This window comes from Cryptomeria japonica, chromosome 5 (genome assembly GCF_030272615.1).
Source record: "Cryptomeria japonica chromosome 5, Sugi_1.0, whole genome shotgun sequence".
Classification (NCBI taxonomy): Eukaryota; Viridiplantae; Streptophyta; class Pinopsida; order Cupressales; family Cupressaceae; genus Cryptomeria; species Cryptomeria japonica.
The window spans coordinates 319,258,435-319,277,186 of NC_081409.1; positions in this window are offsets into that span (position 1 = coordinate 319,258,435).

Here is an 18,752-nt window from a genome sequence, read left to right on the forward strand (position 1 = left end):
CATTACATTTTATCATCAAACATGAAATCTATCACATACCATTCATCGCATTCATTATATCAACATCATCATATCAAAATATATTAATCACATGAATCATCATATCAAATTAAGTCATACATCATCATAAAATTATATACATCTGCATCCACTACAACAAAATAAGCATCGTAACATAAATCAAAATCATCTACAACATAAGAATCAGGTTATAAATCAAAATCATCTGCATCCACTACATCAACATAAGCGTCATAACATAAATCAAAATCATTTACAACATAAGAATCATGTTATAAATCAAAATCATTTGCATTTCATACATCAACATAAGCATCATAGCATAAATCAAAATCAGTTGCATGTATACATCATCATAAATAAAATGCATCATCATAACACATATAGGATCCATCATGTCTCATGCATATCAAATCAACATCATACAGTGTGCATAATCCATAAATCATCATATACACATCATATCATCACCGCCAAAAAGGATATTTCATCATATATCTCTCATCAAATGAATACATGTGTATCAAAGTACAATGATGTCAAAAATATCACCTACCAAGAGTCATCCAAGTGTCAATGTGTAACAATAAATCAGAATAACAAAATACAAGGGGCAATAAAACATTAGGTAGCACTTTCACCAAATCTAGAAGGGGCACAACTTGTTGGAGGTGGTGGATGAGGGGGAGGACCCATGACACTCCTGCTACTATGTGTTCTCTAAGATCACTTAGATCTGGTTGCTCACATCTGGGAATAGCTCATGGCCCATTGATTGTTGGGCAATGCCTACTCATATAAACCCCGCCAGTAGTCAATCTCTACACCAACTCACTGCATCTTCCTCATGGCCTCAATAGTAGGACCATGACCCTGTACTTGCTCTAAAACCTAAATCATCTCTTGAGCCTATGTCAGTCGATCCATAGAATCATCACACTCTCCCAAAATAGTAGTGAGCTTGGCCCCTCGAGCAAACAGCTGAAAATCTTTGGAAACTATCTTTGCATCTCTATGGTCAAGCTTTTCCTCTAAGGTACGGATCTGGGCCTCAATAGTAGTAAGGCAAGACTATAACCAAACCAAAATTGATAACTCAATGATGAAAGAATAGTACCAAACCGGTGCTGAGAGGGGGGGGTGAATCAGTACAAACAAAAACCTAGTCTTAAACTGGTTTGACAACAAACACTCCACATGACTAGTAAATAGTGATACTGGTTTGAAACAGAGTGCAACCGGTAAAGCTAAGAGTGACTAAAACAAGCGTTAACCGGTCAATCACTTAGCTTTCCACTCAACTCAAAACTACACTACCATTTCACCCTTATGCATGAACAGGTAATCTATCATCAAAACATAATAACAGCTAATTCAACATGTTTTATTGACAGGCATAAAACACAGAACCTTCGTATGCTTGACAGACAATAACAAAGAATCACACATGACACACATATTTTTCACGTGGAAACCCAACTGGGAAAAACCACAGTGGGGATGAATACCCACAAGCTATTTTTGACCTCTTTAGAAGTCCACTTTGTTAGGAGCCTTGTCCGGTTAGAGACATTACAATAGGTTCTGCTAGGAACCGATCCTGTTAGGGATCACCTGGTTAAGCGATGGCTAGAATACTCGGTTAAGGGTTAAACCTTGTTAGAGGATTTCAAGAACTCAATAGCTAAAGGATTTCACTAACTCAGTAGCTTCGAGTTATCCTGTTAAGGGATTTACAGCAAGCCGGTTAAAGCTACCCTGTTAAGGGATTTCACAATTGTTGAAGTGGTTAAAGATCAACAGGTATAACAATGATTTGATGATAGCACTCAATGCCAATGTAGATCTGCTTAAGCTCCTCTTCACCTTCTCCACTTACACTCTATAGGTATCACTTCTCTCCTTTAGTTTGGCAAGAATCACATATCCTTTCTCTTGGATACACACACACAACTTTTGCCAACAACATTAGAAACAAACACAACATCGACCTTATAGGAAACAGATAGGTTAGAAGCATAAACCCTAAACCCCAAACCTGTTAGGTTAAGAAATTCAAATGGTTCAATCCTGACCATTTAGTATACTGCATTAAATGCAATAGTTCTTGATCCAATCTCAAGACTTTCTCCATCGTCCATTTTCTGTCGATTTCATGGCGGCTGATAACCCATCACGCGTTATCACCGTTTACAAACTTCGCACATTCCTGAGGTAGATAGGGATAGTCTTCTTTATGCAAGATCCTTCACGCACACAAGGCTTATGTTGCAACATGATCTATTCTTTGTTACCATGCTAACTCATCACACAAAGATCATCGATTGAGTCACACGAGCTTGAGGCACTTCAACCGGAAACCCTGACACTACCAACCGGTAGTCACACAAGGGTTCTATGTACCGGTTCCCATAACAATATGTCGGTTCACCTTGACATGTCAGTTCACCATGAACAAATATACCACTTCACTCTGGCATATATATACCAGTTCTCACATATGCCGGTTCACCTCATATCACAAATATATACCAGTTCTCACATATGCTGGTTCACTTCATATCACATATTGACATCAATGACAACATACAGTATCATTATGTCCTCATACTGGTTCACATAATGCCAACAAAAATAACATCCCTGAGGTCCCCCTATCCTTTTGGCCCACCTTCCCTTGATATATCTCCCTCTTTCATACCTATTGCCTCTATTGGTGCCGACGTTGCTCCCTATATTGGTGGAGCCTATAAAAGTTAGATTGGATGGGTAGCCCTAGCTCTCCTTCCTCCTCCACCTCCTCCACCTCCCTCACCTCCTCCACTCCCATCACCTCCTTTATCTATTCTCCTCCTCATCCTACCTTGTTGTGGAGCCCACTCATCCTCAAAAGGTTGTACGAGCTCTGCTAGATATAAATTACATGGATATGGGAGTACAACCAAGAACTATGCATACTCATCTATCACCCTGACATCTGCAATGTTTTCCCTGTACACCCGTGGTCTCAACTGCAAGCTTTGAAAATCTATTATAGCTAGATCATATGGTAACATTGGGCCCCACTGATACCTCTCCTGAACCACACAAGCATACTCCCCTGATCCTCTCGGCATACCCTTTACGCGCCCAAAATCTCTCATCACCTGACCTGATAGGTACCTCTCAATCATGTATGGTGTTCACGCAATCAAAAAATGAGTAGAATTTACATATGGAATAGCCTCAACATCCTCCTCCCAAGGCTTGCAGCCTAGGTACGGTCACCAACCCACTGACTATAAGTCATCCAAAGCTCGCCACCAATACTCAACCTTACCTAGTCGGGGTTGAGTCATTATACCTCCATACATATATGCATTGGGTTGATCAATGTCCCTAAACCTCATACATACTGGTTTGTACACCGACAAGTGCTCCCATGCCCAAATATGTAGTAGTGTGATCCCAACTCCCAATGAGGTACTCTCATGATAAACAATGCCATGCAAGTCACTGTACAAGTGGGATAGGATACATGGACCCTAGGCATATCAGGTCCCCTCACTCGCCATCTACTATATCACTTGTCCCCAACTGACGTACAGTCCATGTGATCTTCAGTCCAAGCATAGTAGACCGTCGAAAATACCCACAAGCACAGTAGGAAGTGGCTCGTATAGCTCTGTGATATCATCCCTTCACACTAAACTATAATGCACCTCTAGATCAAGAGCTGTGAAGATATGTTGATATGTTGCAGTGCCACATAGCCCGTCAGTATGTCATAGGTCACTAGCTCACCTATGATAGGAATGTGCAAAATCCTCCATATGTCCTCTAGCATGACCGACATCTCTCCCATCGGTAGATGGAAGGAGCAGATCTCGTTGTGCCATCTCTCATCCAACACATCCAAAAGTCTTTGATTCATCTGAATCATAGGTAAGTGCATCATGTCATACAAACTAGTAGATAAAACACAATCAATCTCCAACACAGACAACTGGTCCCTCAACCCCTGAGTGGGAGGATGCCTCTCTCGGGCCTGCAATACACCTAGGTCCTCCTACAAAAATAATCAAGTGACAATGTCAACCTCTTTGCTAGCATAATCATCTAATACCTAGACTTTGTTAGATACTTTTTGATCAAGTATCTCAAGTCTCAACAAGTAAATCAACTCACACACACCTAGACTACAAAAGAAATTTACATAAATTGCCTAATCTCAACAAGTACAATGAGTCTCGCAAATGCAACAAACAACCTAAAATGCACAAATTGACATCAACTGTCATACTCAAAATACAACTAGGGCAATCAAAAGCAACAATGCTATTTTAGCTCAACAAAAGCACTAAAACTTTTAAAAAGAACAAAACAACTAATATAAGCATACAAAAGCGCTACAACATTAAAAAAAATGTGTTAAAGCTAAAAAATCAAACATGCTATACTAACTATGCAAACACGCTAAATTTACAATAGTGCTAAAACTACTATACAATTGTGTCATTGCACCACAATAGCACTAGAACAAATGACAAAAGCACTAAAACAAAGTTTTAGCATATTTGACTTAGCTTGACTTTGACTAGCTAAAACAAGCATAAAATAAGCTCAAAATGAAAAACTCAGAACTAGATTACCGGGGGGCCGTAGTCAGTTGGCCACTGGTATCTTCGGATCTGCTCAAATCAATGATCTGGTATTGGAATCACCATGATTTCTACTATAGGATTCTCACAAGAGGTATTTGGCAGAGCTCAAAATCACTATGGGGGAGTGTAAAAATGAGGCCAAATTAACCCTTCTCGCCCAAATATACCCTACCTATCCCTAGCCCTTTTTCACCCTGCCCACTGCCATGGACCCCAGGAACTTCTGAGGCTTGCCATTTCTTCATTTTAATCCCATTTCCCTTTGTTATTGTTGGAAACCAATAACACTAAGAGGGGGGGGAGTGAATCAATGTTATACCAGAATAGTAGATTTTAGCCTTAACAAAACATTCATACACCAACCGGTATACCAGTATAAACATAATTGAAAGAAGTAAAGGAACCAATAAGCCAAACATGTAAATGAGAATCATAACATACATATTTATACGTGGAAAACATCAATGAGGAAAAACCACGATGGGATTTGTGACCCACAATATCAATTCACTGGCCATATGAAGAGATATTACAATATAAGATGGGCCTGCACTTGTAGGAAGGCTTACAGCCTAGAGCACACTGCTCAATCACAATAGGAGCCTCATTGACTACATAAAATTCCAGACAATAATCCGGAAAAGTGTGAACTGCTAAGATAGCATCTTCTATGCCAGAATACAATTCTGGTTTAAGCTTTGTCTATTCCGATTAAAACCTTAAACCTTTGTACCAGAATAACCCTTACAATAAATTCCTCACATACATAGTCTCTCTGATATATTTCACATCATATCACATTTACATATGCATTACATTATATCCATCCTATCATCATCATATGAAAAATGATCTAATCAATCTTCCCTATATAACCTATACAAATTTATGCCTTATGTCACCATACAAAAATATATACAATATCAGATTACATGTCGGCCATATAACATAAATAAATAAACATTAAAACAAGTTTTCGATGCTGGATCCAATATGTGTCAGCCTCCAATACCGATGACCTTTACTATACCATGTCGACCTACATTGTTGGTGACCAAAGAAATCTTTTATCCTGTCGGTGTCGCTGCCAATAGAGTCTGTGAAGTGCCTACCAGTACACCATATGAAGCCGTACTCCAAAATCACGTTTCCATCAATGACAACATAGTGAAACCAACCAATAGAGTGTCAATTGCCAATAATCTCCCCCTTTGGCATTTATGGCAACACTCATGTGAAAAATGGTCATGGTTTCAACTATTGGTTTCATCCTGCCCTATTCCCCCTGAGTTGAATATGCAAAGTGCTCCATATCTCCAAAAAAATTGTAACTCCCCCTAATGTATGCAACTCTTTCATTCTTTTTCACATGTATACTACTCCCCCTTTAAAATCAATGCCCAAAAAAATGTCAAAGAATAAGTACTGTACATTAAATACCTCCAAAAATGTCTTACTAGAGCTTGACCAGTTTCAAGATTTCTGGATAAGCTTTCTCAAGTAATTCCATATAATTATCCTAGCCGGTTTTGAATGTGTCAAAGATAGATACAAGTCCACTCAATAAAATGCAAGAGATTCTTTCTCGTTAACCTCTACCGGTGTGGGATTTTCCAACATAACCATGCATTCCTTCTTATGTACACGGAGTGAATCCAATCTTGGACTCACCAAACCTATGAGACTTTTGGGTCTCCGAATGATCTTATATCTTTCCTTTTCAAGAGAAGAAATTTGGCTCTCTAAAGTCAAAATTTGTCCATCAATAGATGTTGTCACTGAAATTAGTCCATCAAAAGAGTTAGAAATACTAGCAATTTTCTCATGTATCTCTTTTATCTTTTTATCTACATTTTTTGTAAGTATCTCAGTATTGAAACATACCCTATATATATTAGTACATTATTTCAAAGAATTTTCTATCAAAATTAGCTTCTCCTCAATCTTTTTCTTTTCTCTCTCAAAGATCTGATCAAAAGAGACTCTCTTAGCCAAAGTGAATTTTTCAAGTGCTTGCCAGTTAGAGATCTATTGTAAGGATTGAAAGTCTTTTGATATGTGCTCAATGATTACCTTAAGCTTTTTGTAAGGGCTCATTTCACTTTCAATCTTACACTCTGGGATCAATATGTGCAAAACAATGATGGATTGATCTATAATCCCTTTGTTTGTGGTTCCCTCCTTCATCAGTTTTTGAGCAGCCATCATCATTAGTTCTGTGGGAATGATCTCTGTGATGGTTTTCTTTTCAACTAGAGAAGTGTCAATTGTCAATAATGATGTGCCAGCAACTGGTTCCCTACCAGATTCCCCTATTTTCTCTAATGATTTATCCTTTATTACCTCCTGACTTGCACTGGTGGCTTTTCCATTTGGTGCAATCTATGCAACTGTCGGTTCCACTCTAGGAACAGTATCCTCAACCTATACATTAGTATCCAGAGTACAATTGTCCTCAATTATAGTATCTTGTACAATGTTCTCAGAATTAACTAGTGTCTCTGTATTTGTCTATACATTTGTTGGTAGCTCAATTTCCACTATCTTCATATTCTTCAAAACTGAGGGTGGAGTATCCATGATCTCCTTACCTTTCCCTTCAACCGATGTATCTACAATATATGTCTTTCTCTCCATTGAAGTAAAGAATCCTCTATGTTCTCCCAAAAATTTCATCCAAGTTTTCTGAGTTTCCTTTATTACTTCATTCATCCTTCCTAACATCAAGCTAGTTATTCTATGTTTTCTATTGAATACCTTCCTATCTACAGCCTCAATTGTCTTATCCATTTCATCTGGAGTTATGCTAACACAAATAGCTAAGAGTTCTTGCATCTTAATATGTTTGTCTTCTTGCATTGCAGATAACCTTCTAACATCCAACATTTTATATAACTCTGTCAGTATTTGATTTTCTATCTCTATTAATTCTTTCTTATAGATATCCAATTACAATAAAATTGCTTCCTCTACTTCTCTCTATTCATCAACTTCTAATGTATCATAATAAGACTTAACGTTTTTCAGCATCCCATCCTTAGTAATTTCATCAACAATTTCAGCACAAGTCATAGGTAGTATAATAATCACATTACCAGTCTCTAGTGCCAAATCAATGTCACTCTTCTTCCTCCTCCTAACAATACCGAATGCAGTTGTTGATGTGGCCTTAGGTGCCTACTTCTATTCTGGTAACTTGATGGTGACCTTCCTAATCGGTTGTTTATTTTCTTCCACTTTAAGTTCTTCTAGTTTCTTCCTCACAACCCTTTTGAAAGCTAATGGTGTGTTATCTTCAGACTCAGAATATGTAGTCATAGGTTCAATGTGAACTACTAGATCCTTCCTCTTTCTTCCTTTCTCCAAGACAACATCAATAAGTGCCTTAATGTCCTTTGAAACCTCTTGTACAAACTTACTTGCATTTCCTTCTTGTTTTTCCCCTTTCTTCCAGTTGAACTCTGTTTCAACCTCAAGAGTCTTCTGTTGAGTAGTTCCACAAGGCTTCTTTGCCTCAGCTATTTCTGCATTAATCAAAATTTTTACATAGGCATCAAGGATTAATGCATCTACCTCATATCCCATTTTCTCTATCCAAATCTTTCGGGGCTTGACTACCTCCATGAGAGTCACATCCTTCTTAACCACAAAACATATGTTGGTAGAGTATTTCTCTACTATATGCTCAAGTTTTCTTATCCTAGACCTCATATATTTTTGAAAAGCCTTGAAGTAACCCCATACCTTATCATCTCTCAGACTACTTAATGCAGCAATTTATTTCTTTAGCTTTCATCCTACCAAGATGTCAAAAGCCCATTGCTTCCTACCAAAATTGGGAGTATCATTAAAAAAGTATAGCATTAAGAAGACTACCATATTACCATACGAGAAGGTGCCCTTCTTCTCACCTTTAATTTTCCCTAATTTGATCAATAATTCTTCAAGCATCTAGCCACAAAGATCTAACTTTATATTATCTCTCATCATCTTATATGTAGCCAAAATACATAAACTAGAAACTAAATTCAGTCAGTTAGACTGAGTTACCTTGTAGCCTATAACCATGCTTCCAAATTTGATGTCAGTGTCGGTGCTAGTTCTCACCTTCATCAATCTCTTATCTGATGTAGCATCAGTGATCTGCCTCACAAATTCATTTGACACTTTCTTATCTGATGTTGCCCTACCGATGGCAAACCAGTAATTGCCCGAATGGCTTCCTTAGTAATTTTACAGGGTTTGTCCAACCATATAAATTCCCCATGTACTCTTCTTAGTACATATCTGACTATTTCATCCTCAAACTCCAAAATATGCAAAATATTTGTGAACCCTATATCTTTAATGTGTTGATATGCCGGTAAAATTTTACCAGATTCTACCATGAGTTCATTCATATACATCCCTTTAATCTCTGAAGTGCCTAAGTCCTCTATATGATGATGTATGCCCTAACATCCTCTACATATGCCACTCTCTCAGGAAAATGAGAAAACGCTCCAACTAAATCTTCCTTGGTAGCCATATGTGGATATCATTTAAAAACTGGCCTGGGGTGGTCCTTAACCTCTACTACAGTTGGATTTGTAACGAAAATAGGAATAAAAGATGATCTTGCTTCCATGATTCAAGAAAATACCTTTTACTCGTTCTCAGTGAAAACCTCCAACAAATCCTTCCAGACGTCAGTGTGATTGCTCAAGAAGAAATTTGATTGCTTTTGAATAGCCTCTAATTACACTTAATCACTCTGAATCGCTCTCTGAACGCAGGGTGATTAACAATAAAGTGTATTTGACCTTTTATCCATCGAGAAAAAAACCCTAATCTTCCATTGACATAAATGACTGCTGGTGAAAGATACCAAATCTCACTCTGAACATATCCATGTCGGATAATCCTCTCCAATATCTAGAACATCTTCCAGAATCTCCTCCAGGGGCATATGCATCATCTTCCATGAAATTTTGCCTACCCCTAAGGCATCTTCCTTAGTTACCGGATGAGCTCACTGCCGATGCAAGAGCAACCTCTTCTGTTGGATAGGTAACCAGGACATTCCCATCTGATGATTTCTCTTCAGTATTCCTTGCCCATCTCTGAGTATGATCTTTCTAGATTTCATTAACCTTCTCTTTTCCTTTTTCATTTGATCCTCCATTGCCAACCGATGGATTTCTGCTTCTACAGAACTTAGCAATATGTTCAATTTCATTGCAAGCATAACATGTAACATTGTTCTTTTGAATTGCCTTGCTAAAACCGGTGAAATTGCTTGACTTGGACTGATTAGCCATATGTCCAAATTTTCCACAAGCATAGCATTTTACATTCTTTCTACAATCTTCTATCTTATGACCAATTTTATTGCATTTAGAACATTTACCGGGAGTAGAATCAGGGTTCTGATTTTCTTTGTTTCTACATTGCCTAGCCACGTGTCCAAATCTATTGCAAACAAAATGTCTACCATTGAATTTATAAGCATTGAATTGCCTTACCGGTGCCTTATGTTTTTGATCTTCATTAGCAGTACCAGAACTTTGTCCTTGCTCAAATCCAAGTCCACTGGAATCTCCAATCTACCTCTGTCTCTTCAGTAATTCATCAAGTTGTGTTGAGCTGATCTTGAATTTTTCTTTGTACTCACTTGCATCAATTAATTCATCTCTTAGTATTGTCATTTGTCTCTCAAGCTCTTTCTCATTGCTCTGGGATTGTACCAAATCAGTTCTCAACATATCATTTTCATTAACCAACCTACCACATTCTTCAAATTTGTTCTTCAGGGATGCATCAATATTTTCTTCTTTTTTCTTTATGTACTCAATCTTCTTAGACATCCTTAGTCATATGTTTCATTTCATTCTTCATAACTATGTTCTCTTGACTCAATTTCTGACATTGTTCCTTAAGTGCATTTTTCTCTTCATCATCCTGATTTGCAAAAGTTCCTTCCTCCTAGATTGAACAGATGATAGCCTCTCTTGTAGGACAAGAATAAATTCCTTAGAAGAATTCAACTCATCTTGTAGGTTTAAGTTTTTCAATCTTTCAGCATCATAATCTTCAAGTGCCATCTCAAGCTTCTTATCCAAAACCATATTCAATTATTCCGGTTTCAGGATCTTCCTCAAGCTATTAAATTTCCTTCGAGGCACAAGGCTTTGATACCAATTGTTGGAAACTAATAACACTGAGAGGTGGGGTGAATCAATATTATACTAGAATAGTAGATTTTAGCCTTAACAAAACATTCATACACCAACAGGTATACCGGTATAAACATAATTGAAATAAGTAAAGAAACCAATAAGCCAAACATATAAATGAGAATCATAACACACAAATTTATACGTGGAAAAACTCAATGACGAAAAACCACGGTAGGATTTGTGACCCACAATATCAATTCACTGGCCATATTAAGAGATATTACAATATAAGATGGGCCTGCACTTGCAGGAAGGCTTATAGCCTAGAGCACACTACTCAATCACAATAGGAGCCTCATTGACTACATAAAATTCCAGACAACAATCTGGAGAAGTGTGAACTGCTAAGATAGCATCTTCTATGCCAAAATACAGTTCCGGTTAAAACCCTAAACCTATGTATCAGAATAACCCTTAAAATAAATTCCTCACATACATAGTCTCTCTGATATATTTTTCATCATATGACATTTACATATCCATTATATTACATCCATCCTATCATCATCATCTCAAAAATGATCTAATCAATTTTCCCTATATACCCTATACAAATTTGTGGCTTATGTTGGCTTACAAAGATATATATAAGATCAATTATATGTCGGCCATATATATCATAAATGAATAAATATTAAAACAAGTTGTTGATGCTAGATCCAAGATGTGTTGGCCTCCAATATCGATGGCCTTTACTATACCATGTCGGCCTACATTGTTAGTGACCAAAGAAATCTTTTATCCTACCAATGTCGGTGTCGATGCCAGTGTAGAGTCTATGAAGTGCCTATCGGTACACCATATGAAGCCGGACCCCAAAATCACGTTTCCATCAATGACAACATAGTGAAACAAACCAATAGAGTGTCAATTGCCAATAGTTCTTTCACTATTTCATCCAACTTCTTCTAATCTATCATCCCCCCAATTCTTTCTTCTTCTTTTTTTTGAGAGAGAGACCGCCCGATTTTTTTAAATTTTCAGCCCATCTCTCAAGGGGGCATACCACCCACTAAACTAAAATCCTTGAGGCATTTTTCTCATGCCAGTCTATTTTTCTTTGAAACGAAACTGTTTCAAAAAGAGGCAAATGTGGACACATAAATCTATCTACTAAATTAAATAAATATTTAATATTTGTTTAAAGCACTAATGTTTTCTATTACTTAATATTACATTTAATTAATTCATTCCAACCTTATTCTATAATTTTGATTAAATAAATTTCATAAATTTATTTAAATTAAGATCACTAACTATAGTCCAACTATTAAATAAACCTATCAATTTATTTAATTTTCCTCTTTCCTCTCATTTCAATACATTAAAAGAGTGTGTGTATCCGAGTTGGTGTGAAGGCGAGTCATGAGGTGTAGTGTTAAGATAATGATCCTAGTGCTACACATCAACTCCAGTTTGATTCTCACTAGGATTACCACAAACCCTTTTGGAAAAACTTTGATTCTAGCAACAAACTACTGAAAAAGACAACAACAAATGATGGCGATGAGAAGGAGACTAGGTTTGCAACCCAGAGAGTTCAAAGATTTTTGACCCAATGATCGGCCCAGATACTATGCAAACCCTGTTTCTCGTTCATGGTCGAAGCCTAAACCGAATAGTGTGGATCATAATAAAGTCCCTGCATCATTTTTTAACAGAAGGGAGGGTGGTGGTTGGAATAAGGGTTTAAGGAAACCTAGAAATGATTTTCAAGGAGTTTTCAGCAATCGCAGCAACAACCAGGCAGGAACGAGATCAGAATAGTAGAGGGTGCAAGAAAAGGAATGGAGACCAAAGAAGATCCCAATAATGGAGACATCGAATAAGCCCAAAAACTATCTTTCTTTCTAGAAAATAAACGCAAGAGTGATTTGGTTGCTTTCTTGAGGGCAAATGGTTTTTTCATGAAATGGATTGGGGATTGGCCTTCCTTTGGATGATTGAAGAGATGGTGTGAGGAGAACAATCCTTGTAAGGTGGATATAAAAAAATATGCCTAATGGTTTCTTTTTGGTTATCACAGAGGATAGAAAAAATAAGAATTAGGTATTCAACATTGGACCCTTTTTCATGGGAGGCAGAGGTCTATATGTCAGAGAATGGGAGCCGAATTTTAACCCTCTCAAGAATCCTTTAGAATAAGTACCCATTTGGTTGCATCTTTATAACCTCCCGAGGGAATATTGGAATGAATAGACTTTACAAATGATTGGGAATAATCTAAAGTTATATATCAAATCAGACGAGGCTATTAAGAAAAATGATTTTAGTATGTATGCGAGAATGTGCATTGGTTGGAAACCTCATTTACCTTTGCCTTCATGTTTAGAGATAAATACAAATACAGGCTATTGGATATAATAGATTGAGGTGGAAGATCAAATGGAAAGGCATAAAGTGTGTAACAAGGATGGGCATTCGGAGGAGGTGTGCTTGATTGGTCCTAAGGGTAAATCAGTGGATTCCTCACTCGAAGCTACAATGGCAAAATTTGTGGAAGAAGAAAATGAGAAAATGCAGGAAAAGGGTATGGACAATGGGGCTTCACCTTCTATGATTTCGGCTCAAGAGAATAGGATAAATGGAGATAACCAACATCTAGAACACATAGTTGAACCGAATGGTGTGGATCAGATCGCAAGTCAAATTAAGGCTGCTAACCTAGTGGAAGAGGCTTTAAATAAGGTTGAGAAAGCTATGGAGGCACTGGATGCCAGTATAAAAGGGACTCAACAAGAGATGATTTTGGGTGAAAGTGCCCACCAACTAGAACAAGTTAGACACACCTACAATAATAATGGGGAGAGGATACTTCATGAAGAAGATGTAAAATGTATAATATGGGAGGAAGAGGAGGATGAATGGGGTGTGTTTGATGAGGAGGACATTATTAAGAGTCACACCATCAATCAAACAAATTCTCAACTTTTGAAAGCTTGTATAGGAGAAAATAAATCTTAAGGGAGGAAGACAAACAGGATCCGAATTGCCATGGTAGGGAATGCAAAGGGACAATGCAAACTTTCAGTAGGGAAGGGTGGTACCCTTGTTGAAGAGAAATGAAACTCATAAGATGGAATGTCAGGGGTTGCAATGCCTTTGACAAGAGACGTATGATCAAGGATGGCCTTGAGAAGATGAAACCCAATGTGTTGTGTATCCAGGAGACTAAGATGAGTTCAGAGGATGCAAGGGTATTGTTGAGACTATGAAGCTCATGGGTAGGTATTTTTCCCAATGCGGTTGGCACCATGAGTGGACTTGGTATTCTCTAGAATGTAATTCTTGTTAGGGTGGAGGAACTAATTAATTCCCAAGCAGGAAAGTTGTGTAAAATCCATTCTTTTAGCCTGAATTGTGACTTCTTCCTTATTAATGTTTATGGCCCTATCAAAGAAAAATTGCAACCGAAGGTATGGCAACAATTGTCGTTGATTCTGAATGACCTATCGAAGGAACTGGTGATTCTTGGGGGAGATTTTAATGCCATTTTGGATTTGGTGGATAAGAAAGGGGGGAATATTGGGATTACTTCCTCACAAGTGGAACTCCAACACTTTGTTTCTGAGAATGGGATGAGAGAAATCAAAACTAATAAGGGAACCTTCACTTGGTCCAATCGTAGAGTTGGGGGAGATCACATCACTGAGAAGTTGGATAGATTTTTCTTGGGCGACAACTGGGACACTATGTCACTAATCTTTGAATTTGGAATTAAACCAATTGCATCAGATCATTTTTTGGTGGAGCTCCTTATGGGTATGGACAGTGCCCCAATTAGATGCCCCTTGAAATTTTAGAAAATGTGGTTGAGAGATAATGGTTTGAGGGATTTAATTAAGTATTGGTGGGAGGAAGCCTCGGTGATTTATGGATCAAAGGCATTTCAATTTTTCAAGAAGTTTTAGTTCCTCAAAGGGAAACTTAAGGAATGGAATAGGCTCTATATACACATAAAAATGGCTATGAGAAATTAAATAAATATTTAATATTTATTTAATGCTTATTGTTCTATTAAATAGTTAATTTGAAAAGATTAATTTATTTAATTCATTTCATATCTTTCTATTGATTAATTTAATTGAAATATTTTATTAATTAATTCATCTATCCTATTCCTCTAATTAATTAAATATCTAAATATTTAATTATTCTTCTAATTAGATAATTAAATATCTAATATTTAATTATTTCTCCAATCATTTAAATATCTAATATTTAGTGGTTATTCTTCTATCCTATAGTCTTAAATATAAAATAATTCTTAATTATTTAATCTCTTTTCCAACTCATTCTTCCCTTTGCCAACTCATCAGTCATGTGGCTAAAGATATTAATATTTCTTAAATATTAATTCATCATTTATCTCCAACTTCCAAATTTAATGAAATATTGTGTACGCACACATATTTCTTAACCTTCTTATATATTCTCTCCAATATCCCTACATCTTAGGAAGGACTTGAGTCCACTTGTCCTCTCATGTCTAAATATTCTCCAACCATCCCTAGACTCCCTCAGTAAGCAACCCAAGGTGAGATGAGTGACACTTGTCTTCTCCTTCCCCCTTTTTCTCAACCTTCACCTTTGCTCACAACCATCCAAATCTATAGATCTAATCATGACCGTTGATCTAGGACAAATCATCTTATCCTCTCAAAGTCTATAAAATCAGTAGTTTGAGTTGAGAAAGAGTTAGTCTTCAGAGTTTTCAAGTTAATCATTTGTGAAAACTTATGCATCCGTGAGTTTTAATCTTGAAGCAAATTAGCATAATCATTTAGTATTGCATATCATAGTGTCAATTAACTATCAGTTATCAATCCATTCTTCATATGCCATCTTGGAAGCTACCAGTGCTTGTCTAAGAGCACACCATCTATAACCAGGAACAGTGGAGTTAGGACACAATGAGACTTAAATCATGAAGGTAAAAATAGTGTTTTTATTTTAATATCAATTTCATGTAGTTTCATTGGTTGAGTTTGGATTTCCTGTAGCATTCCTTTTGTACTTTGTGAAACTAATTTATTGCAAGTAGTATTCTAATGATGAAATTCAAGTCGACACATACTCTAGTTTGGGAATATCTTTGTGGACAGAGTTTCTATTGAAGCAAAATTAGAAGAAATTCATAAAGATATTATGGATCAAGGTATGACAATGGAAACCTACAATAAGGAGAAGAGTCTGAAATCTAAATATAATGAAATCTTAGCTCGAGAGAAGGTGTATTGGAAATAAAATTCATGGGAAGGTTGGTTGAAGGAAGGGGATAAGAACATGAAATTTTTTCATAATTCGATGAAGATTAGGAGATCTTGGAACAAGGTGTCATCTATCAAGAGTAGGCGAATGTCATCTTGGATAAGGTGGATGATATCAATAAGGAGGCTATGGAATTTTGCAATGAGCTTCCGGAAAAGGATATAAAGTTGAACATTCAATAGAAAGATCAATTGTTGGAGCAGATTCCTCATGTGATTTCAAATAGTCAAAATCAGGCATTGTGCAGATCGGTCCTTTTTGAGGAAGTAAGGTAGGCAATTTTTTCGATGGTTGGAGATAAGGCCTTGGGGCCAGATGGATTTCCTACTTTTTTATTAACAATTTTGGGATGTGGTGGGCTTGGATGTTTGGTCGGTTGTGGAAGAAGCTAGGTAAAGTGCACGGGTGGCTAAAGAATTAAACTGCACTTTTATTGCCTTAATCCCTAAAGTTGAGATACCTGGCTCTTTTGGTGATTTTACACCAATCTCACTATGTAATGTGTTGTATAAAGTGATTACAAAATTTATTATGAATCGATTGAAATCTCTTTTGAAGATGATCATATTGGAAGAGAAAAGAAGTTTTGTCCTCGAAAGATCGATTGTTGAAGGCATCATTATAATTCATGAAGCCATTCAAACAGTTCTGATTAATTAGAAAAACAAGTTTTTCAAGACCTGAAACCTTTAACAAAGGAGATTAAAATAAGACACCAAAAATTCAAGTGCTTAAGAACCACATAATAACACAATGATGAACAATGAGTACCAAACTGGTACTGAGAGCGGGGGGGATGAATGAGTATAGGTACCAAAACTTTTCTTGAACCGGTTTGACTGCAAACAGTGAACTTAACTACCAATCACTAACACTGGTCATAAACCAAAATACTACCGATTAAGCACAATGAGACCGTGAAAGATATAAACCAAAAATACTTATCTTACCACACAACCTACACTCTCATTTCACATTATCCTTGTGAATAGATAGGTAATCTATCAACAGAAATATAATAACTTGCTAGATCAACATGATTCACCACTTGATAGAAAACAACAAAGCATCACAAGAAAAAAAAATCACATATGACACACATATTTTTCACATGGAAACCCAACTGGGAAATACCACGGTGGGGATGAATACCCACAATCTTTTTTTGAACTCTTTCGAAGTCTGCTCTTTTAGAAGCCTAGTCCGGTTAAAAAATATTACAACAAGTTCTGTTAGAAACCTATCCTGTTAGGGATCACCCAGTTAAGGGATGGCTAGAATACCCGGTTAAGGGTTAAACCCTGTTAAGGGTTACCTTGTTAGAGGATTTTATGAATTCAATAGCTTTGAGTCACCATGTTAAAGGATTTACAACAAGCTAGTTAAAGCTACCCTGTTAAGGAATTTTCCAACTATTGAAGTGGTTAGAGATCAACAAGTATTACAATGATCTAGTAATAGCACTTCAATGTCAATGCAGATCCACTTTAGTTCCTTTCTTCTACATACACACTCTGCAAGTATCAATCCTCCTTTTTTTTGGTCTAGCAAGACTCACGTATCTTTTCACTTAGATACACACACAATATTTTCCAACAACTTCAACATAAAATACAACATTAACCTTATAGGAAATAGATAGGTCGGTAACATAAACCTTAAACCCTAAATATTTAGGTTGAGCAATTCAGTCTATTCAATCCTGACCATTGAACACTTTACATTTGAATACAATGGTCTTAAACAGATCTCAAGACATTCTCCATCATTCGTTCTTCACCGCTTCTTGGAGGTGATAACCCATCATGCGTTCTCCACCATTTGCATAGACTTCTCACATTCCCTAGGTAGATATGATCAATCTCCTTCATGCAAGATCCTTCACGTGCACGAGGCTGATGTGGCAACATGATCTGATCTCCATTACAATGCTAACTCATCATGCAATGCGATCGGTTGAATCACATAGGCTCAAAACACTTCAACTAGAAACCCTGAAGCTGAGACTACCAGCCGGTAGTCATACCATATTAAACCGCTTCACCTTTAGCACATATACCAGTTCTCATCATTATACCTGTTCACTCTTCATCATGTTACCCGTTCACTCTTCAGCATATTACCGGTTCTCTTTCAGCATATTATCGGTTCTCTCTTGAGTATATTACCAGTTCATTCTTTTAGCATATTGACATCAATGACAACACAATATCATCATGTCAACATATTTTGCACATATGCCAACAATATCCCCCTTTGGCATTGATGGCAATATACAAAGATATGTCTCTTTCTGCATCACATCTTCTCCTTAATGTTGCAGATATCTTCCACTTCACATCTTCTCCCCCTTTGACAACAATGCCAAAGTGGAGGCACAAGTTTCCTTGTTCCACTATGATTCTCCCCCTGAGGAGTAGCATCCTTTAGCACATCAATCCTAAAAAGATATAGCAAAGTAAGATCTGATTGATGTGGAGCACAAATCTTTAGATTACCTCTTGAATGGGCAACACCCCTAATTCACCTCTCAAATAGGTAAAAGTAGTCTTCAGTAGAGGCTTGGTGAATATGTCTACTAACTGCTCCTTACTGGAAA